Consider the following 23604-nt stretch of genomic DNA (forward strand, 5'->3'; position numbering starts at 1 on the left):
ATTATATATTATTTATATATTATATAAATAATATATAAATAATATATAATTATTTATATATTATATATTATTAAGAGCCGAGGTGGCACAGCAGTTAGAGTGCAGTACTGCAGGCCACTTTAGCTGACTGTGTTCAGCAGGTCAGCGGTTCAAATCTCACCGGCTCAAGGTTGACTCAGCCTTCCATCCTTCCGGGGTAGGTAAAATGAGGACCCAGATTGTTGGGGGCAATGTAAATATATATATACATTGCTTACTGGTGTACACCGCTTAGAGAGTGCTTGTACTTAAAGCGGTATATAAGTCTCATAAATAAATAAATAAATAAATTTAAGATTTAATCTCCAATTCAATTCACGGTCTGGGACTGGTAAAAACTTAATAGTTATAGTTCAAGTCCTAATCAAGGACCTAAGAATTATTAAGGTAACATCTGAGTATATAGGCAGTTCCGAGTAGGATGGTTTTTTGCAAAGTCAGGATAGACAGGTCTAATAAGTTTAAAATTTCCATGTATTTAGGCAGCTCTTTGGGTATTGCTGCAAGAGCTCCTATTACTATTGGTATAACCATTGATTTCCTCCTCCCTAGTCACACAACTTCAATTTGCAAATTACAATATTTTGTTATTTTTGTTATTTGATATTTTGTTATTATTAGTATTAGTATTATTATATTTTATATTATTTTTATTATCTTTGATGAAGAATCTGATACAGATGTATTTATTATTATTAATGGTCTTTAGCTTCAGTGAGAGAGCCAATCTGTTATAGTGTAGGCACCAAGCTAGAAACCAGAAGGTGGTGAATTCTAGTCCTGCCGTAGGCTCAAAGCCAGCAGGATCATCATGGGCCAATCACTCTCTATCAGACCTAGAAAGCAGTCAAGGGCAAATCATTTCTGATAAAAAGAAAACTTGCTAAAAAAAACCCTGCAGGGATTAGTCCAGGCAGCTTACAGAAGTCAATACTGACTTGAACATGCATGTTGTCACATGTGCACACATACATATACAGAGCTTCAGTAAGTATTCTACACTTTTTCTTTTCTAAATTGTCTCTAGCAAGGAGAAAAATAGCATATCAATGGCTGCAAATATCAACTCCATTTTTTTTTTACTTCTAGTGCTTTAAATTTCTTTGTGGACAGCTGCACAGAATATACTAGCAAGCCAGCAGAGACACCTTTTTCATTAGCCAAGGTGAACAACCAGAGAGCAGAAACACAAAACAAGAAAGCCATAAAGTTAAATCTGCTTTTCTATTGATTCTGAAATTATTTGAGAATTGAGATGCCCTGAAAACACAAAGCAGTCCACTAGGTGAATATCTGATGTAAAATTGACAAACGTATGCAGAAAGCACCCACAAAAGCATATGTTCTAAAATGACCTGTAAAGGCTTTAGTTGGTGTTTAAATAAAAACAGGTAACAGTCTTTACTCAGATAGCAAAATGGAAGAATCCCTCAAAGTCCTCTAAGGATATTTTTGGTTCGTAATATCTACAAAATATTCCATCACTTCTTAACATTTACAATGAATTTTAACAGCTGAAATACCTTGAAAACTGTATAGTGCCAGGGAAATGAAACCCCTTAGGAAGCATAACATTCACTGGGTAAAGGCACTGTCTACATAAAATGAGCTTCACATTACTGAAATTTTGCACATGCATATTTAGGATTTATTTTGCTTTTATAAAAGTTAAACTCCAAAATGGCTCTAATGTAATGTTTATTATTTCACATATCTATTCGCTCTAGGAGCCTCAAGGAGCAAAATATAGATGGTCCCATCAAACATATTTCCACAATAGATTTAAAGGTCAGGCTAACACTGTTTAGGGTGTGCCGGGACGTCCAATATTGTAAATATTGAAGGAAGAGAGCTATCATAAGTTACGGAAACCAAAAATTGGGAATCTGATAGCCTCTTTTCAAACAAACACATTTTATTAAAAGGCATAAACTTGGATGATCACTACATAAAATGCATGAAGTGGCTAAATGTTTCCAAGGTTTAAACTGGGATGATATGAAGCAGGGGTGGGATGAAGACTGGGTGGTTATACAGATGCATGTGAGACAGATTACAAGTTTCTTATCAACGAACAATTGTAATGTGTTAAAAAAAATTGTGTTTGTGAAGACCTTCTGAGATTGCCTGAAATCGTTTAAAGTATTCTGATTTCATCTTAATTGTACTGGTAAACTTCTTTTCTTCCAAAATAGTTCCTTTAAGATAATAGTAGAGTAGAGTAGAGTAGAGTAGAGTAGAGTAGAGTAGAGTAGAGTAGAGTAGAGTAGAATAGAATAGAATAGAATAGAATAGAATAGAATAGAATAGAATAGAATAGAATAGAATAAAGGAACTATTTTGGAAGAAAAGAAATCTATAATGGTAGTTCTTGGGAAGGTGAAATACTGTGATATTGCATTATCCTTCATTTGAGTCCTAATGTCAAACTTGTGCCAATTATTTTGTGCAAAGTTTAGTTAGCTTGTCTTGCATAGGATCTATAGTAGAGGAGTGTCATGGGCTGATGGTTACCTATATCACCTTAGGGAAAGAGACCACATGAAGGTGACTCTAATCTTGGATGTGAAGTTATTGAGGGGTGTGATACTGCTGTTGATGTGCTGTAAATGTGGAGGCTAAGTAGTCATCTGATTTGTTGCAGAATCTGGTTTCACTATTAGCATCATCATTCTGTTATTTCTTGTTGCTTTTGAGAATCTGCATCCGACTGAGTAGTTAAGTATATGCAAGGATGGGTCTGCCACCCAGTGCCTGAATGTGCTTTGTGTATTCCAAAGTAATTGTTGAATAACTGGTGCTCCTTATCTTTTCAACACACTATGATTTGCAACCTTAATTTAACTGTTGCAGCAATATAAGAGATTGCTTTCAGTGTTTTTCCACTAAGAGAAATGGAAATGAGGATTATTACTGACATCTAATAGAAAACATCCAGAGAGGTATAGTTGCTCAGCAATACAGAAATATAGTGTGGTAAGAAAGGAAACCCCCCCCCAAAAAATCCTTTTTACTATGCCCCCCCAATTTCAAGAATAAAACTCAGGAAAAGAAATACAGAAACAATGTTTCACTCAGAAACCCCTGGCTATTGCAAAAAGCGGAAACATTGAATCAGGCCTGTTGATTCACAAAGAGAGCTCAATGGAGGTAATAAACAGACTAAAGATAAGAGGATAAAAATAATTGCATTTGTTTGACAGGATTAAAATCCAAGAAAGTCACTCTTTTACAACCATTGCTAGCCTTGTGAAACAAGCTAGAAAATCTAATAATAAAAACACACAAAGCAGGCCTTCAAATTACTAAATGCTGTAAACTGTATAAAAATCCTTGTACTCATCAGATCAATTAGTCAGCTGTCCCAGAACTGCATGCTGTTGATGGTTTTTCTCATCAATAAACAGACCTTCTTTCTTAAGCAGCCTCCATTCCTGGCTTGGAACTGTACCTGATTTTTCTTCCAACAATAGTTTCAAAATAATTTAAAAATAATTCTGGTTTTAATGGTGCTGGAGAAAAAAAAATCCTATTTTTTCCAGTCATTTTTTCTTCTATTGATGACATAATTGATTTGAAATATCTTTTTTGGGGGGGAGAATGCTGGTGAAGCTTTTGTGGGTATAATATGGTATTCTTACAGTTATTTTGTAATGAGATGCTAGGGGATATTTAGGAATGTCCTCTCCTCCATTCTGCCCGGCTTCTTCAATTTGATCCCAAAGGAAAACATGATGAGACAATTCCTTCCTCTGGGGGTCTTCAGGAATAGAGTTGCAATAGTTGTGTGTCCTTCTAAAGTATAATGCCAAATGTCCAGGCCTTTATTATGTATTCCATTAAAGTTTCAACCAAGTCTATGGCAGAGTTCAGCTGGGCTGTTCTTAATAATTAAATGCAGATTAGGCTGCAATATTTTGCAGCACAGCATGTTCAGAAAAGCAAAGCTACTAGTGCAAAGAACTTCCTGTGGATATAGCAGCATGACTAAACCAAAAGGAAATGTGTTGGGGACAAGATCAGTAGCTATAAATTGCCTTTCATGAGCTGGAGATGTTCCTCTGAGAAGAACAAAATACTTTCAAGTGTTTCTATGGCAATCCTGTAGGAGGCTGAGCTGTATCAAGCCTTTTATCACGTAACAAAATGGAAATTCCCCAAGATTAAATTTTCTCATTCTCCAATGTTCAACAGAAATATATGAAATTGAAAGAATTCACAAGGGACCCCTGTCATATACAAGATGTACTATCAGCACGTAAGTCCTATAAGGAATAAAACAATAAAAAGATTGATTTACCACTTAAATCTGTCATCCAAGTACTCCAAGGATAATTTCTTATGGCAAAATAGCTTTTGGTTTTCTACCTCATCCCAAGGATGTTTTAGATTTTTTCTCCTCCTCCTCCTCCTCCTCCTCCTCCTCCTCCTCCTCCTCCTCCTCCTCCTCCTCCTCCTCCTCCTCCTCCTCCTCCTCCATGTCTCTTCTATCACTATGACCTTGGTAGACAAAATTGAATGTGTATGTTGAAGAGATTGTTCATATAAGAGACAATGAACTGTATTAAAGCTGCACTCATCTTTTGGAAAAGGTGCTTCACAAAGTGTACAGCCTATGAATGAATTAATAGTCTTTACTGTACTCACTGAGCATAGTATTTTGCAAGTAAAATTATAAATTCCAAATAAATAAAATACAGAAAGAGTTTCTACACAATAACAAATAAAATACCAAGTATGTTCTAATAGTGTCACCCAAAATATATAGAAATAGTGTCACCCAGAGTCATCTTGTAGGGGAGATGGACAGCATAGAAATTGAATAAATAAAATAGTGAGGTAATAAGAACACACATACTTGTAGATAAACAGGAATGAAAATACACATCCAATTCAGGAAGTTATTATGCTATTTTATATTAACTCACTGTTAAGTGCATTGTAAGCAAAATCTTAAGAGATATATCTGAACTAAAAAATGTAAAAAAAAAAAGAGTAGATTTGAAGGTTCTCCTGTGCATTCTGAAACATCTTTTTCAAAGAATTTGCATAGCTTTGCATGATGTCATTTCTTAGTATAATATTCATACATTTGAATGAACATGCACATAAACTAGAAGCAAAATTCACTTTCCCCGAATTACTTGTCTTTCAGATATGTTGATTTCAGCTTCCAAAATGCTGACTGGGGAATTTGGAAAGGTGAATTCCTCACACAGGTAGTTCTCAAATTACAAACACTTGTTTAGCTACTGTCTGAAGTTACAGTGGCACTGAAAAAAGTGATTTACAACTAATTCACACACTTACAACTGTTGCAACATCCTCAAGGTCATGTGATCTAAATTCAGGTGGTTGGCAACCAGCATATACAGGTAATCCTTAATTTACATCCATAATGAAGCCCAAAATTTCTGTTGTTAAGTGAGATATTTTTAAGTGAGTTTTGTCCCATTTTACAACCTTTTGTGCCACAGTTGTTAAATGAATCACTGCAGTTGTTAACTTAGTAACATGGTTGTTAAGTAAACCTGGTTTCCCCATTGACTTTGCTTGTCAGAAGGTCACCAAAGATAATCACATAACCCAGAGACAACAACAGTCATAAATATGAACCAGTTGCCAAGCGTCTGAATTTTTATTACATGATTATGGGGATGCTGTAAAGCAGACATGTCAAACTTGTGATGTCATGTGACGTTGTGTGACGTATCGGAGCTTTTTCCCCATTGCCGACAATGGGGTGGGCGCCGTTTCCTGGTGATGCATCCAGTCCGCAGGCTGGCAGTTTGACACCCCTGCTATAAAGGTTGTAATTGTGAAAAATGGTCATAAGTCATTTTTCAGTGCTGTTGTAACTTTGAATGGTCACTAAATAAACTGTTATAAATCGAGGACTATTTATAATCATTGCATCATCCTTGGGTCATGTGATTGTTGGCTTCTGAAATCAAAGTCAATGAGGGAAGCCAGATTTGCTTAATGACCTTGTGATTCACTTCACAATTGCAATGATCCACTTAACAACTGTGGTCATAAAATTGGGTGTGACTCACTTAGCAATCATCTTGTTTAGCAGTGGGAATTCTGGGTGCAACTGTGGTCATAAGTCAAGGACTAGCTTTCTCTGGTTGCACAAGGCTGGTGAAATATTTCCGGTTCTGCAGATACCTTAAGTTATGGAGATGCTCAAGAAATGGGGTTAAATTGAGACACGACAACTATAGTAAAGTATAGGGAGCAACAAATAGGGATTGCCTATAATAAATAGGGACAATTGGAGAGTATATTTTGTAAAAAAATAATTATTGCTTCACTGCATTTTTGTGTTAAAATAACTTATTCTGAATTCATAAGCATGTTTCAGAGCAGAACTCATGGCATCTATTTTCTGAGACAGCTATATTTAGTTTGCATCTGCCAGAGTTCACCATCTTGCTTTTTAAAAAAAAGAACAAATTAATGCAGATGCTCTCTTTTTTTCATAGCTGGGAGGAATCAAGAAGAGTGTATGTGTGTGTGTGAGAGCGTATTTCTAGGCCAATATTTGAGCAAGGAACTGTGATCATAGCAGCATTTCTTATTTTATAAGAAATAAATGGGCAAAAAGCTATAACTCTCAAGCTTCCTCCTTCCGTTACATATTCAAGATGGACAATATTTAATATTTATTTGCTACCTATATGTAGGGATGTCAGTCTATACATATGTTGTTCATAGTATGTTTAGGTGTGTGTCATGTATATGAGAGCGGGCAACTAAATTTCATTTTTTATGTGTGCCATTGTGCCCACAGTATAAAAATGACAATAAAGGTTATCTTATCTTATCATATCCATCTTCCAAAAGAATGATGCTCAAAGCAGTTACATTAGTGCTCCAGAAGTTTAACATTCCACTTACTCTAGTCCCTGGGATCTGTATTTCCATGAAGGGCTCTATATTGCTCAGCATGTATGGAAGATGGGGTCTTAATCTTTTCACAGAATTTACATTTCCAAATTTCTGGGGCTTAAACAAACAGGTCTAAATTGACATGACCTTATTTTTCTATATACCTATGTTATACATTGCTTACTGGTGTACACCGCTTAGAGAGTGCTTGCACTTAAAGCGGTATATAAGTCTCATAAATAAATAAATACCTGATTTATGTGAAAAAAATACTGAAAGGTTATATAATCCCATATTTACTTCCCCTCCCAATTAGGAAGGAAATGCTCTTTAGGTATTTGAAGCTGCAGAAATATGCATTAATACAATTGTCAATATCTCTGCTATGTCAACTACTTTGAAACAAACTCATCCTTCTAACAAGCTGTCCCCTGTTATGGCTACAGACCAAATGGGCCATTCAGCCAAAGAGCCAGCTGAATGGCTGCCAACAAATACAGCAGCCAACTAGGAACTCACAGTGACCACTGTATTTGCAACTATTACCAGGGCAATAGTCACAGGTAGGGAGACTTCCTCCCAAACTGTTGAAAGATCCAAAGCTGAAGATCCTTAAAGAGGTTAGAGTTTCATAAGAAAAAGTCAAAGTAAAAATAGATACTATCAGTGAATTCTTCATTATAGAAGCGGTTCCCATATATCACCACAGGGATTACAAAAAAACATAGTAACTTTATCTGCCATCTTCACTGGCTTATATTAAATTCAGTGATTTGAAAAAAAAAAACAGAATCCCATTGTACAATGAAACAAAACTTCAGCACTAAATGAAAAACTGAGTCGATAACAAATCAAAGTAAAATTAATCTTAATCAGTATAGCTTTGAATTTTTTTTTTACAGGAGCTATTCAATGCCCTTTTTGCTGGCGTCATTTCAAAAGGGGGAATAAAAAAAATCCTGCCATTTTGTTTTATTCCACATTTGGTCACAGCTGCAGTTTCAATGCAAGCAGAAGGTGTGAGTTTGGGATAGCTCATTGATCATGGATCTTCAGAGGGAAGTGTAACCCCCTCTAGAGCTAATAATCAGTCAGATGGTTTCTGGAGAAAGAGCATCCCTGTCTTGTTGGGATTCAATTTGAGTTTGTTTTCCTATCCAATTCCTTACCACCACTAGAGAACATCTAATGTATCTCTAATACAATCCAGGATGAAAATACATTGCTGGGAATCATCAAGACGTTGATGATACTTTAAGGATGATATTCCTGGCATTTTCTTTCCTTCCCTTTTTTAATATTATAACACAAAAGAGACCTGTAGTACCTCACAAAGGAAGAGATGAGGGTTCTTTTCCCATTAACATTGCCTGGAATTGCCTGCTCAGAAAGGAAGGAACCACCATAAAATAGTCCATTGCAGACAGTCCAAAAAATATGCTCAATAGTATGGATAGCTGTTGAGAGAGCTAATAAAACCAGGAGATCTGTGCTCCTTCATTCAGATTCCCCAAAAAGTCATCCAACAGAGTATCCATTTCTGTTCTGCACCAGTTCTGAACTTGGACTGAAAGGGATAGAGATTCATATATCAGAATTCTCTGTAGTTGATGTTCCAGTACCTTCTCCAAAGTCTTCCAAAATAGGCAATATTGGGAATAGGCAGATATAACCTAGTATAGATAGATTAAAGTATAGATGCTTCATTGCCATTTTTCAAGGCAGGAGGTTCGAAGTGGGATCTAGAAGTTCAAGAAGGGAAGTTTTGATCCATGTAGTAAGCCAAGTTATTATGGGGGATCATTGTTACCCAGCCTCTCTGGCCTTCAAGTTGCAGATGCTGGAAAGACCAAAATCAGAGGGTTGGAGGGGTGATTTCAGAGAAGGATTTTCCTCATGCTCATTGAGCCATATCTTGTTATTTATGCTCAGTCCACATACTTCTCTGAACTGTGAAGGAATAAGGTCTTACCACATAGGGACCTGGCATTCAGTAATAGCAATCTGAAACTAAGACACCCAGCAATATGGTATCCTGAGATGGTAATAGTTAGGTTAAAAGAAGGAACTGGCACCAATTTGCCCATCTTCTTTCTTCTGTGTGAGCTGTATTAAAATGTTGCTTAAAAATAGTATAAGTATTCTGTCAATAAATAAATAAATGATGCATTCTTTCTTTGTGCAGCATTGATTTCCATTCACGAATTATTTCTCCAAATGAAAAAGAAATGATTATAATGTACCGTAAACTGGTGAACTAAATATGTCCCATGAGGAGAATAAAAGGAAAATTTTAGACCACTGTATGATTTGTGGGCTTCAAATTGCAGAGATCATAAGCTAATATGCTAAGTTTTGGATTCAATGTAATGGTGTGTTCAAACTTTTATTGGAAACTTTCACAATTTAGAGGAATTGTTATAGTATTTGTAAATATAAATTCAGATTTAAAAAAAACGCCTTATACCATCAACTGAAATGCATAATATCAAATAATTCAATCTCCAAACGATCTAGGTATCAAACATGTATATTAAGGCTATTTAAACAAATGTTAATTGTGTTGTCAGTAATGAGTCACCAGAAATCATTCTTGTTTTGCAGATAAAAATTTCAAAGAAAAATTAATAGTTTCTCAAAGTAAACAAGCATCTCTTTATGTGATATTAACATAGAATTACAAATAGTTTTACCAAGATTGAAGTGGAAAATTTGGGAAAAGCAGAGCAAGTTTTAATTAGCTCTCCCCAGTTTCTTAATTTGGGAAGTTAGAAGTAAACAGCAAAAATTCTTTGGGAAGAATACAGTAAAGTAGCATCAGCTGACTATGAATATGGCAATTTCTCAGCAACGGGGAGAAAAACAACAGTGGAAGTCCCTTCATTGTTATCTTGAGTCATCTATCCATTTCCTTCTTTCGGAAAACATGATAGTGGGAGAAGGCTGCTTATCAAATAATAGTATTAAAGTAAAATTCCACTGCCAATTTTATCAACTTTTGTACCTGTAGAGAGAGGCATAATATTTTGTCCCTCCTTTCTTAAAGAAATAACATTTATTGGGATAATCCCATTCATAACCCCGCTCAGTTATCCAGTACATTATCTCGTGGAAAAATTGGTGCCATTCTGAAGTATAGATAGTCCTCAATTTGCAACCACAATTGAGCCCAAAATTTCTGTTGCTAAGCGAGAAAGTTCTTAAGTAAGTTGCCACAGTTGTTAAGTGAATCACTGCAGTTGTTAAGTTAGTAACATGGTTGTTAAGTGAATCTTGCTTACCCATGGATTTGGCTTATCAGAAGGTTGCAAAAAATGATCATATGAACCCGGGACATGGCAACCATCATAAATATGAGTCAGTTGCCAAGCATCTGAATTTTGATCATGTGACCACAGGGATACTGCAATGGTCGTAAGTGTGAAAAAAGGTCATGTCAGTTTTTTCAGTGCCATTGTAACTTTGAATGGTCACTAAACAAACTGTTTTAAGTTGAGGACTACCTCAAAGAGGACTACTCTTAGAGGCACAAAGATGAGGCAGACCAAGCTGAGATGAAATCAAGTGATATGGAAAGAAGACTAATCAAGAAAAAGCTAAGATGGCAGCTTTTGAGTTCAAATAGGGTATTTACTGAAAGTACTTCTCTCCTTCCTCCTAGTTTTGTGACTCATCCACTCCTCTTTTGGGTGCCGTATTTCAGCAATGAGCCCTTAAAGGTAATTATTATATTTCACAGCTGTTTTTGTGGCACCCAGCTACACATGGGCTTGGGGCAAGCAAAAGAAACACTTTCCTTTTTTGCTCATACTTTGTTCCTATTGCCCAGATTGAGTTTGTTTCAGCTTAATACTTCCATTAATTTAAATTGTAAGACAAGATTTGTACAAACTTGGAAATACAAAAAGAAAATTGCCAGTTTCACCAGATGGATTAAACAGCCTGATGAGGCATTCAGATAATGGCAGGGACACACAACCACCACCCTAAACAGCTGCTTGCCAGTTTCTGGTTTCTAATCTTCTCAGTGCCTGTCTAAGCTCAACGTTCTCAACTCACATATGGCCAAACTCCATCTGGATGATTAGCAATTGTCACAGGCTGTGCCATGTTCTATTAAAAAAAAAAGCAATTTGCACAGTAGACACAAGTTGCTATCTCAGAGTAGCTGATGGACTCAGCTGATGTTACCTGCCAGGATTTTGCAGAAAAACTAGGTCAATGATTGTTCAACAGCTGGGAATGTTTGATTAATTCTATTGAGTAATATTTCAACCTTTATGGGTTGAAATTATTATTATGATATTTTTATCCCATCATTATACAGATCCAATGTCATGTAGCTGGCTTTCATGGCTAAGGATGCTCTAGAATCCACAGCCACCTCAGTTTCTAGGCCAGCGCCTTAGTCACTCCACCAAAGTAGCTCTTAATACAATTGTATAGAAGATGTGGAAAGTTCTGACTTTAATCACTGACCAGCAGTTTTATAAGAATATTTATGAAAATCTTGGGCTACTTAACCTTGTTAGGAATTTTATTCAACTTTCTAAGCTTGGTAAAAAAAAAAAAAAAGGTAGTCTCAAACAATCTTTTATCTTGTTATTCTCCCTCATCATCCTCGCCACAGGAAAACTGAATTGTTTAAGCTTTTGTATTAACACTGACAAAATTGGTTCTTCAATTTTATATTATGCAAAAGAGTCTATTTTTTTCTACTTCGCTTCTGGTAAGCTTTAGAAATCCTTTCAAACTCTTATTATTGAGCCTTTATTATTATTAGAAATCAAGCAGGCTGTTGTTTTCTTATCCATCTTTAGCTCATTATGCAGCCTCCATGGCTACTGATGTGTCGCGCATGACGTATCGGAACTTTTTCCCCATTGCTGGCAATGGGGTGGGCGCAGTTTCATCATGATGCATCCGGCCTGCGGGCCAGCAGTGTGACACCCCTGGATTAGTGGATCCAATAAGAAAAGGCACAGATGTATATATATTAGGTACCATGTAACTTGTGAAATAACTTATTTTGAAATAAAACATGAAATCTTTTTTCCATTAAATTGAATAGGAATGAGTGAAAAAATACAGAAGCCATTTTCAGCTCATTGCTACTTTCTAATCTAAACAGACAGGAAATATTAGACTGACAGACCTAAATGTTATGTAATGTTATATAATACATTTTCATGATCACAATCAATGTTGTAGATTTGTTTGTATGGAATATAAGATGCACTGTCTATTTCAGTATTTATTAGAGCAAAAGCAGGTAACTGATCACAACAAATTTTACATAATTCCATGGTTCCTTTCTACTTATTATACAGGCTACAGTACATATGATGTAAACTGTAATACAAAACTCTTGGAGGGTATCATATGGCCTTTCTTGGCCTACAAAAAGCAGCATTTCTTATTCGTGGCTTTCCAAAACCTACCTGGAGATGTTAGAAACTAGTATCTGGGAATGTTTGAATGGTAATCAGGAGCTTGGCTACCAAGTTAGAGTAATTAAAAAAAACCTCATTTTCTGGACACTCCTAAATTTGGTAACATTCCACATAGTATGATGCTTCATATATGCTATGACAAGTTAACAATCAGCCTGGAGTTTTATAGAAGACTTTTAAAAACTGTTCTTGTAGCAGTTCTATATAGTGGCTTCATTAAGAAAGAAACAAACGTAGCTCGTCTTCTAGCTTGGGTAACCCTGATTGTCAGTTTAATTTGTATTCAGTTGCTTTTTATGAAAGATTTATGCAAATGTTTTATAATAAGAGTAAGCAACTAAAAAGATGAAGGCAGCATACAATTATGGAATTGAGAGGGTTTTGTAGGTCATCTAAAGGAGTGTGCAAGAGGTTGCCCTTAACTTTTGAGCAGAATGCCAGGGGTCACACTGGGACACATATGGGACACATCAATGGTACTAGGAGAAAAATTTAACACATTTTAATTTATTTTTCAGTTAATTAAAATTACATCTGTTTAACTGTTACTATAATATTAGGGCTGTGCAACATTTAGGGTTCAAAAGCAAAAACATGCAGGGGTATGCATGCTATTCTTGACTGATTCCATCAAAGAGCTGACGCTTTTTCCTGGCATCACTTGACCTTCATGTGCTGTGGGAAAAGCAATTTGGTTCAATTATATTATAAGCACATACCAAAGCATCTTCTGATTTCAAATCTGAAGCATTGTATAGCAGGAGTTAATACAATAATAACTCCCCACCTATCGCAACAACTGGTCCTGGTCAGCATGACTTAGAATAAGAGGTTTAATAATTAATTGGCAGATGATGCAAAGATAGGAAAGGACAGCATCAAGATTTAGGGGGATCCTTACAAATTTCAACTATGGGCAGAAATCAGCAATCTGAACTTCAGTTGGGACAAATATAAATCCTATGTTTAGGTTAATAAAACTATTGTGTGAGCATAGGATGGGGGAACTATACTGGGTAACCGTAAAATAAACCACATTAACAGAAGAATAGGGTCATTCTGTTCAAATATAATTCCTTTGTTTTCTGAATCAAATGTACTGCACCTAAAATACAACTTCCATTTTATGGCACTGTACTTTAAGAAGAACATTTTTAACCCTTGTATTTCCAAAAGAAACTAATTCATGTAATAAGGTACTGGAAAGGAAAAACTGAACATGCATGGTTGGAGGTGATGGGCATGTTTAGCTTGGAGAAAAGAAGACTGAGGGGAACCATGATAGATAGAAGACAGGGCAGAATTGTTTAAGAGTTGTTCCAATACATAGGGCAAATAAAAGGTTTAAATTACAAGAAAAGAGTTTTATTGGACACCAGGAAGTATTTCCTAATGGTAAGACTGTTTAACAATGTTACAGACTGTGTCAGGATGTGGTGAGCTGCATCACAGCTACAAACTTAGTTGTAGTGCAAGCTCTATGACCATCTGTTGGAATTCTATAGTCAAGGGGTTGCACTAGACTAGACAATCTCTAGGATTCCTCCCAACCCTTGCATTCAACTGTAGAAAGTGATTGCTCCAAAGTTATCCAATGAGTCCTGCAGTTAGTGGGCATTTGACCCTGAGTCACAGTTTTACAAGTCCGGTACTTTAATCACTATGCTATACCATGACTGCAATAAATTTAGTAACATCTGAGGGGACAGAGATTACTTTATTTTTTATCTGTGTTTTTTCTTAGGTTTCATTCACTCCCTACCATTATATCAAGTTTGCTTTTCTCCTTTTCTGTCTCCCTTTTAAGCTTTTCTTCCACGGAGTAATGAGTCTGCAATGTGCTGAATTTCAGATCCTATTATCTCAGCACAATATGGCCCTAAAACACATAGTATAGTCCAAGAGGCAATCTGAAAGGCTATCTTTTCTATCTTACCACTTTCTGCTTCATGCAGAACATGTTGGCTTGTCAATGCTTGCATAGAGTTTTGACTATTTGTCTTAATTAATCTGGTTTAGAGAGTGTGAAACCTAGAAAGTGACAGTTAGCTGAGAGTGAAGAAACATCACCCCAAGCTACAGGAAAAAAAAATAGAGCTCTGGCCTTTCAAATCTCACAAATATATTGTTGCAATGTCAATCAGGCTGACTTTTTTAGGTAATTTGCTCTTTTCAAGGGAAAAAAGTAGACATCAATATTCAAAAGAAAAAGGTAACAATGCATTCATCTAGCTTGCTTTCAGTAAAGACAGTTTTTCAATGAACAGAAGCACAGTATAGTCATGGTACAAAGATTTTGAATGCAGTCAAACAGCCATGGACTTCCTCCCATAATGCTGTGCTCTGAATTGTAAAACTAAAGGCTTGCTTGAATAATGTTTGTGTCAGTTGATTATGTGTCCATGGAGTAGTTTACCATTGACGTCTTTCAAGATAAGACCACACCTGGAATACTGCATCCAGTTTTGGTCACCATATTATAAAAAAATATGTTGAAATTTTGGAAAAATGCAGAGAAGATCAACTAAGATGATTAGGGGCCTGGAGACTAAAACATATGAAGAATGGTTACAGGAATTGGCTATAGCTAGTCTAGTGAAAAGAAGGACCAGGTGTAACATGATAACAGTGTTCCAATATTTGAAGGGCTGCCACAAAGAAGAGGGGGATACCTTTTTTTTCCAAAGCACCTGAAGGCAATGGATGGGAACTAATCAAAGAGTGATCTCACCTAGAACTAAGGAGAAATTTCCTGACAGTGAGAACATCAACCAGTGGTGGAACAGCTTGCCTTCAGAGGTTGTGGGTACTCCATCACTGGAGGCTTTTAAGAAGAGACTGGTCTCCTGCTTGAGCAGAGTGGGACAAGAAGACCTGCAAGATCCTTTCCAACTCTGTTATTCTGTTATATATTTTTTTAAATCACCCAGTTGGCCAGCTTTGTGATTCAAAATATCTGAAATCGATTTATCTAAAAAATAAACATATTAAAGATAGCTTATTCAGAGTAGCATTGAATAATCTGTTATCCTGTAAGATTTTACCAAACTCCAGTTCACATCATCTTGTACCATAGGCCCTCTTAGGTTGAAAATACTGGGAGTATAATTATATTACACTATAAAAAAAGGTACCTCCAAACTTAGAAAAATACTTAAATAATAGTAAAAGGACAAAAACAATACTAAAAAATCCATGTAAAAAGCTACAAAGAAGAAATGTGTATTAATGAATCAATATTTTTTTCTTAAAGAATATTTGAGTGAAAAATAAAGAAACCAAATTTAGCTGAAAAATAAACCCATCTGATGTTTGCTACAGTATAGGGAATAAACTAAATTAACTGTTTGGCAAATATCTGTCTCAATGTGTAATATAAACTCAGACAACTGATTAATTTGATCCACAGGTTAGATGTGCTGTTAGAACATAACAGAGATAAATCTTTCTCCAAACAACTAATGAACATTAATTAGAAGAGGTAAGGATTAATATGTTATCCTTATAATGGCCAGGCTAATCTCCTTCTAATGGTTAAGGGGTTAGAGATATCAAGCAAAAATTGCTAGAAGTGAATCATGTTGATAGAGGTATTGTTATGGAGCAGAGGAGACAAATGCATACATTTCATATATTTCACAAATATTTCTTTTGTCCTTTCATCACCCTGATTCTGGTCTTATTGTTAATACTGGTCATTAATCAACACCATCCAGCAGCCAACTTATTCAGGTGCTTCATCATGCTGTGTAAAGAAAATGGAAGTTACAATCTAGCATTGAAAGCAAATATTTGCATTTCATTACAAAGCAAGTTGTAACTGCCTCTCTTTGATCACTGTCTCTGTGTTAAGAAACAGGCTGGTTTCCATCTTCAGTAAGGTCTTACTTGAAATAATAGTATGATTTCTTTTTTCAACTATCTCAAGATTAAATGTATTCAGATGTTCTCTGAGTTTTGAGTCACACAAAACTGAAAAGCATTTGAATGCTGACTAAGGTTCTGATAAAACCGGTGGGTGTTAATGTTTTATTTCAAAGACTTCTTTTTGGTTCTGCTTCTGGATATCATTTTAAGCATTTTCTTTGAAATAGAATTGAATTCATTTTTAATGATTGCTATAAAGGTGGTGTGGCTGCTGCAGGACAAGCCAAAATCTTAATATTTCAGTGCATGCCAATTGTTTATTTAAGCCACTGTTGATACCACTTTTCAAGCCTTTAGAAAGGAGATTTCAAGTGATGAATAAAATACAAAGTACAACAGGACAAATATGCATACAAACTATGTATGCTCAGATAATAGCAAAAATGCTTCCCCATTGACATAGATTAATAGGGTTGGACTAGAGTCCAACCCCTTCCTCAAGCAGGAGGCCCTATAGCATTCCAGACAAATGACTGTTCAGTCTCTTCCTGAAAACCCAGTAATGGACCATCCACTACTTCTGGAAGTAAGCTGTTCCACTGATTAATTGATTTCACTGTCAGGAAATTTCTCCTTAGTTTTAGGTTGGATCTCTCTCTTTAATCATTTTCCACCCACTACTTCTTGTCCTGTCCTTAAGTGCTTTGGACAATAGGTCAACCCCTTCTTCTCTGTGACAATTCCACAAGCACTGGAAAACTGCTATCATATCACCTCTAGTTATACTAGATATACCTTGTTCTTTTCAGAGAGGAATTTTTATAAAGATATTTTTTTCAATTAAAAATCATGGCTAATGAGATAATCATGTGAATCTATTTGCATATCTGATCAACATTCTCTTCACCTCTGAAAAAAAGGTTACAGTTAAACTTTGCAGCACTATACTAGATAACGTCTCCAATTTAATGTATCATTTCAGACTAATTGATCTATAATTTGCTGGATGGTTCTTTGCCCCCATTTGCTCTCTTCTAGTCACCTGACACTTCACCAATTCTCCAGTATTTCTTAACGATGTTTTATATAATAGATTATATTTGATATATTAGTGTATTTATCATGGTGTAATTATGTAATTATGTATTTATTATTTATTGACATATCAATATAAGAATTCACCTAGATTATTAATTACTTCATTATTCCAGAAAGCACTTAATTATGGAGATTTAAACTAATTCAGAATATAGTGGTATCCTATGCCCTTGTTTTTCGCTTCAACTTTTGTCTTCCTCACATTCTTTATGCTTTCATAGTAGAAGATATACTTTCTCTTGTTGGAGAAAACTGAATTAAACTAAGAGTTAATTAACTTTGCTTTTGTATTTTTACTCCCATCTGATGGAACACTGGAAATAAATTATGTAAAGAAGTTTGGGACTCCCTGTTCATCAATCAGTCAGACGCTTCTCCAGAAATAGAATTGATTGAATTTGTGTGATGTGAAAAACTGTTCCCACTCCCCAAAGATTGAGTCTGAAAATGGGTCTGATCCTGCTGGGAGTTGTGGAAAAAAAAACTTTATAATAAAAAGAAAAAGTCTCCCTGATGATTCCTTATGAGACAAGCAGTAAGGCAACTGCTTGAAATGTTGCCAGTTGCTCCATTCTAAGCTCCTCCCTCTCCCTTCTCTGATCACATGATCTACAGTGCAGAGCATGCTGCCTACCTTGTGTTTCCCAGTGCACACAAAGTATGGGCACAAATGCATAATACTGCAACATAAGGGGAGAACAAATATATATGCATTATGGTTCTTGACAGAGAAGAAAATACAAGTGCCCCATTCTGATAACATGCCTGGAAAGAATTCTCAAAGCCATGCTTTGCTTGCTTTCATATCTGTATTTAGTCATATTCTTTGAACAACTAGTATAAGGAATATTTTCTCTTTTATTTTGGACATGCTATATCTAAAGAAGCCCTGTCTCTTACTGTTAACATCATTCACTAATCCCAGCTGAGCTTCTGCTTTCCTGATACCAGCTCCACATTGCCTTTGTAACCTGGCCATCTATCCATTATAGATCCTTGGTAGTTTCAGATTCTCATAGAATGTTTTGGGTAGCTGGTTCCTTTCTTCCTTTTTCTTCTTCTTTTTCCTCACTGAACTATTTGCAATTGTATTTCTAGCTTCTACTTCTTTAGGAATTCTTATCCATTCAGATGAGAATTTTTTTTCTCCTTTTCACTTTACCTTCATTTATTACTCTAAGCTTTGGAACATCTTGCCCCCCTCTCCCCCCCCCCCGGGGTGATGTCTGCTCCTGTCCTCCTGAACTTCTGTAAGGGCCTGAAGACATGGCTCTGGCAGTTGGCTTTTGGCCTGAACAGGGGAGTTTCATGCTGGAGGTGGTTGATGGACCAATTGCAGATCCCACTTCCTCTCCTGCAAATCCTGCTCCCTCCCCCATCTTTTAGTGATAATTTGCATTTTTATTATAGGTACATATGTTTGCATGGTTTTATTGCTTTTAACATTATAACCCACCCAGAGTCACTTTGCAGCATTGGGCAGCAAACAAATTTAATAATAAAAATTAAAATTAAAATAAATAAATCTTTATCCATATTATTGTATATCTGATATATTGAAGAACTGATTTCAATCTTCTATTTTGTACTCTATAAACAATACTCACTTCCTATGTGGTCACTGTAAGTCAGTGCTGAACTAGCTTTAAACAATATGCCAGGATCACATATAAAAGGGAGTTAAAACACAGAAAGGGATTTTAAAAGTGGGTGAGGAATAACATTGATAGATTAAATATAAATATTATTTAATTTAATGATTTCATAGTTAGATCTTTACATACATCATTTTATGACCATTCTTGTCCCAGATCTAAAGTGATTCTCAAATAGAAAAGAAATATATGAACAAAACCCAAACAATTAATCTATTTCTTGATATATGTATTCTCCTATTAAAATACTGTGATCCACACACACAACAAAGGCAGAAAGGAGTTCCAGAAAGGTGGAGGGGCTATTAGGAGTTGTTACTGGTGGCCAATAGAATCTGGATTATTCTAGATCCCATCTGGATGGGGGTGGACAAGGAGATACATTTCATACTTTCCCTTCTATCGCAAATAATTTTCTTTGCATCTGCTTGTTGGGCTTCACCTTTCTAATCCAGCTGTCTCTGCTTTATAAAAGACTTTACATAAACTGCATAGGCTTTATTTCATTCATTGCCAGGAGAACCTAGGGAGATTGGAGCTAAACACACAAATATGTGATGATTAAAAGCAAATGAAAGCAAACACAGGCAGTTCCATTTGCAGAAAGGCTAGCTTGAAAAGTGACTTATTTGACTCTTCTTCCTGAATATTGCATAAAATGTCTTACTTCTCAAATGTGATTGTAGGAACTGTTGTCAAATAATGCAATATTGCCTATGAATCCATCAACATCATCCACCATGAGACTTAACTCTGTGCTCTGTTTGAAAGTTACATAATGTTAAAAGGTCATTTTATTTTTGTACTTCAGATGTAAGATATTGATTTTTATTCTAAATGCTGGTAGAGTTTCCTAGAATAATAATAATAATAATCCAGGTGCCCCCTCCACACCCAGTAAGGCACTACCTTGACGTGGTTGTGGGGCTTGTGCACTCTGAGGAAGATGAGAGCTATGCCAGAAGTTCAACCATACTGGACAGGTGTCATCAGAGGAGTCAGACAAAGAGTGTCTCTCCCATAAAAAATATGGTGAGACGTAAATTACAGAATGCCATACCGGCTTGGATGTCACCCGGATTAACAAGGTCCGCGCTGGATATTGGAGTTCCTGGATATCTGGTGAAAAATGGGTTACAGGACTCAGGACTGTTGGCTGAGCAACCAGGGCCAGCAGCTGCAGAAGCAGAACTAAAAGCAATGGATAGGAAGACCAGAAAAATAATGACAATGAATCATGCCCTTCATCCACGCAGTGACATTGACAGACTTTATCTACCAAGGCAAATAGGTGGGCGTGGAATGCTACAAGTACATCAGATGGTTGAAGAAGAAAAAATGGCTTTGGAAGAATAACTGAAGAACAATGATGAAGATGCACTGAAATTAGTATATCAGGAAGGCTTACTAACTACTGGAGAGACCAAACTGGCCTACAAGAAAGACCAAATGAAGAACAGAATAGAGGCATGGGAAGACAAAGCACTACATGGCCAATACATTAAAAAAATAGCTGGGAAAGCAGATAATAACAAGACCTGGCAAAGGCTAAGAGCAGGAAAATTGAAGAAAGAGACCGAGAGACTAATTCTGGCTGCATAAGACCAAGCCTTAAGGACAAATGCATATAAAGTCAAAATTGAGAAAACAGCAATAGACAGTAAGTGCCGCCTATGCAAAGAAGCTGAAGAAACAGTGGACCACCCTGGTAAGCTGTTGCAAGAAGATTGCACAGACTGACTACAAGTAGCGACATGACAAAGTAGCAACAATGGTGCATTGGAAGATCTGCAAAAAATATCATTTGCCTGTAAGCAAAAAATAGAGAAAGTCATAGAAAATGATAAAATTAAACTGCTCTGCGACTTCAGAATTCAAACAGACAAGCACCTGCAATATAACACCCCAGACTTAGCAATTGTCAATAAGAAAGACAAAAAAGTCTGGATAGTGGACGTGGAAGTGCCTGGAGACAGCAGAATAGACGAGAAAGAACTGGAGAAGATAACAAAATACAAAGACCTACAAATGGAAATAGAAAGACTGTGGCAAAAGCAAGCAAGGGTAGTACCAATAGTCATAAGCACCTTGGGTGCAATCCCAAAACAACTGGAGCATCACTTGAACATCATTGGCATTGACAAATTCACTATTTTCTACCCAAGTTTCTTTTTTTGTTTCAAATGTTACCAATTTTGAAAAATGAGATTAATTTAAATGAGTGGCAGAAGGGTCTCAACAAATTTATTTGGGCAGGGAAAAAACCAAGGGTTAAGTTTAAAATTATGCAAGACTTCCGTGAGAGGGGTGGACTTAAGGTACCAAATTTGAAACTATATTATGATGCGGTGGTCTTAACATTAATTAGTGATTGGGTAAATTTGACAAATTCTGAGATACTTTACTTAGAGGGATGGGATTTACTTTATGGGTGGCATGCCTATTTAATATTTAATAAAAAAATAGATTGGGCTTTTAAATCTCATATTTTAAGAATTTCTTTATTTAGGATTTGGAAAAAATATTATAAAAGTGATTTTAAAGTACCATTATGGGCTATACCTTGGCATGCGATAGAAGGAATAAAAAGAGGGGTTAAAATGGATATGGTGTCTTATAGACAGTTACTTAAATGGGATGGACAAAACTGGCAATTAAAATCACGGGAAGAGTTATCACAAGAAAATTTTACTTATTCTTGGTTCCAATATAGGCAATTATTAGATAGATGGAAGATGGATTGTAAGGTGGGTTTTCTTAGAGAAGATGAAAACCTTATTAAGCAACTGAAGGATCAAAGACAAACCCACATTAAGAGAATTTATGGGGTTTTAGTTTAATTGGACTCAGAAACGGAACTAATTAAAGATTGTATGATTAGATGGGCGCAGAATTTTGGTGAGCCAGTTTCATTGGACACCTGGGAAACTATTTGGGTGAGAAATGTCAAATTTACTCAAGCACAGAACTTAAGGGAGAATTTTTATAAAATGTTTTATAGATGGCATCTTGATCCACAAAAAATGTCTTATATGTATCCTGACGTGCAACCCAAATGTTGGAGATGTGGTTATAAGGAGGCTTCTTATTATCATATTTGGTGGTCATGCCGAGAGATAAAAGCATTTTGGATTAAAATATGGTGGAATATCCAGAGAATTTTTAGAAGGAGGGTAAAATTTACTCCGCAATTATTTTTGTTAGGTATTGTTACAGATTGTGATCCAAAGGAGGTTGTATTGATGTTAAACTTGATCACAGCCGCTAGGCTGTTAGTAGGACAATACTGGAAGAAGGAATCTTTGCCTACATTGCAGGAATGGTTTCTTAAAGTAGCTTATCTGGCGGAAATGGCAAAGATTTCGGCTTTCTTAAAGCAACAAACGCAAGAGAAGTTTTTTGCTGTTTGGGATAAATGTATAAAATTTATACAATTTAGATTGGGTATACAAAAATATTATATAGTTTTTTCATAAGTTTTATTTTCATATATATTATAGATAATTTTTTTATATATATAAATATAAAGTTTTTAATTTAATTTTTATTTTTATTTTTTAAGCCTATATTCTGCTCTGGGAAGCTCAGGGGGGGGGGAAGGGAGGGTTTTTTTGTTTTTGTTTTTTTTTGGGAGGGCTGGGGGATGGGGTTTTTTTTTTTTTTTTAATATATGTATTGTTTAGTTTTATTTTTCTGTATATGTTGTCTTTTGTTTTGTATTATTTTTCCTTTTTTGTAAAATTTATAAAACTTTCAATAAAAAGAGGAGAAAAAAAAAAAAAAAAGACCAAGCCTTAAGGACAAATGCATATAAAGTCAAAATTGAGAAGACAGCAACAGACAGTAAGTGCCGCCTATGCAAAGAAGCTGCAGAAACAGTGGACCACTTGGTAAGCTGTTGCAAGAAGATTGCACAGACTGATTACAAGCAGCGACATGACAAAGTAGCAACAATGGTGCATTGGAAGATCTGCAAAAAATATCATTTGCCTGTAAGCAAAAACTGGTGGGATCATAAAATAGAGAAAGTCATAGAAAATGATAAAATTAAACTGCTCTGGGACTTCAGACTTCAAACAGACAAGCACCTGCAACATAACACCCCAGACTTAACAATTGTCGATAAGAAAGACAAAAAAGTCCGGATAGTGGACGTGGCAGTGCCTGGAGATAGCAGAATAGAAGAGAAAGAACTGGAGAAGATAACAAAATACAAAGACCTACAAATAGAAATAGAAAGACTGTGTCAAAAGCAAGCAAGGGTAGTACCAATAGTCATAGGCTCCTTGGGTGCAATCCCAAAACAACTGGAGCACCACTTGAACATCATTGGCATTGACAAATTCGCTATTAGTCAATTGCAAAAGGCGGCCTTATTAGGAACTGCTTCCATCCTGCGACGATATCTGTAATACCCTCAAACATCCACATCTGCCTATCCCAGGTCCTGGGTAAGGACTCGATAGGTAGACAAAATGCCAAATCCAGTCTGAACATCTGGCTGATTGTGCGATGATCCATAATAATAATAATAATATTGAAAGGGACCTTGGAGGTCATCAAGTTCAACCCCCTGCTCAGGCAGGAAACCCTACACC

General features: G+C 35.9%; 1 protein-coding gene across 2 annotated transcripts in view; it reads left to right on the forward strand.

Annotated features, from left to right (window-relative positions):
- DLGAP4 (DLG associated protein 4) overlaps positions 1-23604 on the forward strand; it is a 392903-nt gene that overhangs the window by 57320 nt on the left and 311979 nt on the right. Inside the window, exon 2 of one of the 2 annotated variants that reach the window (XM_039323717.1) lies at positions 10595-10652. The exons of the other annotated variant lie outside the window; for it this stretch is intronic. The gene's annotated coding sequence lies outside the window, so the exon portion shown is untranslated. The remainder of the gene's footprint in view (positions 1-10594; positions 10653-23604) is intronic. 2 annotated transcript variants of the gene reach the window in all.

Source organism: Crotalus tigris, unplaced genomic scaffold (genome assembly GCF_016545835.1).
Source record: "Crotalus tigris isolate CLP2741 ecotype Arizona unplaced genomic scaffold, ASM1654583v1 scf7180000024281.4978605, whole genome shotgun sequence".
NCBI lineage: Eukaryota > Metazoa > Chordata > Lepidosauria > Squamata > Viperidae > Crotalus > Crotalus tigris.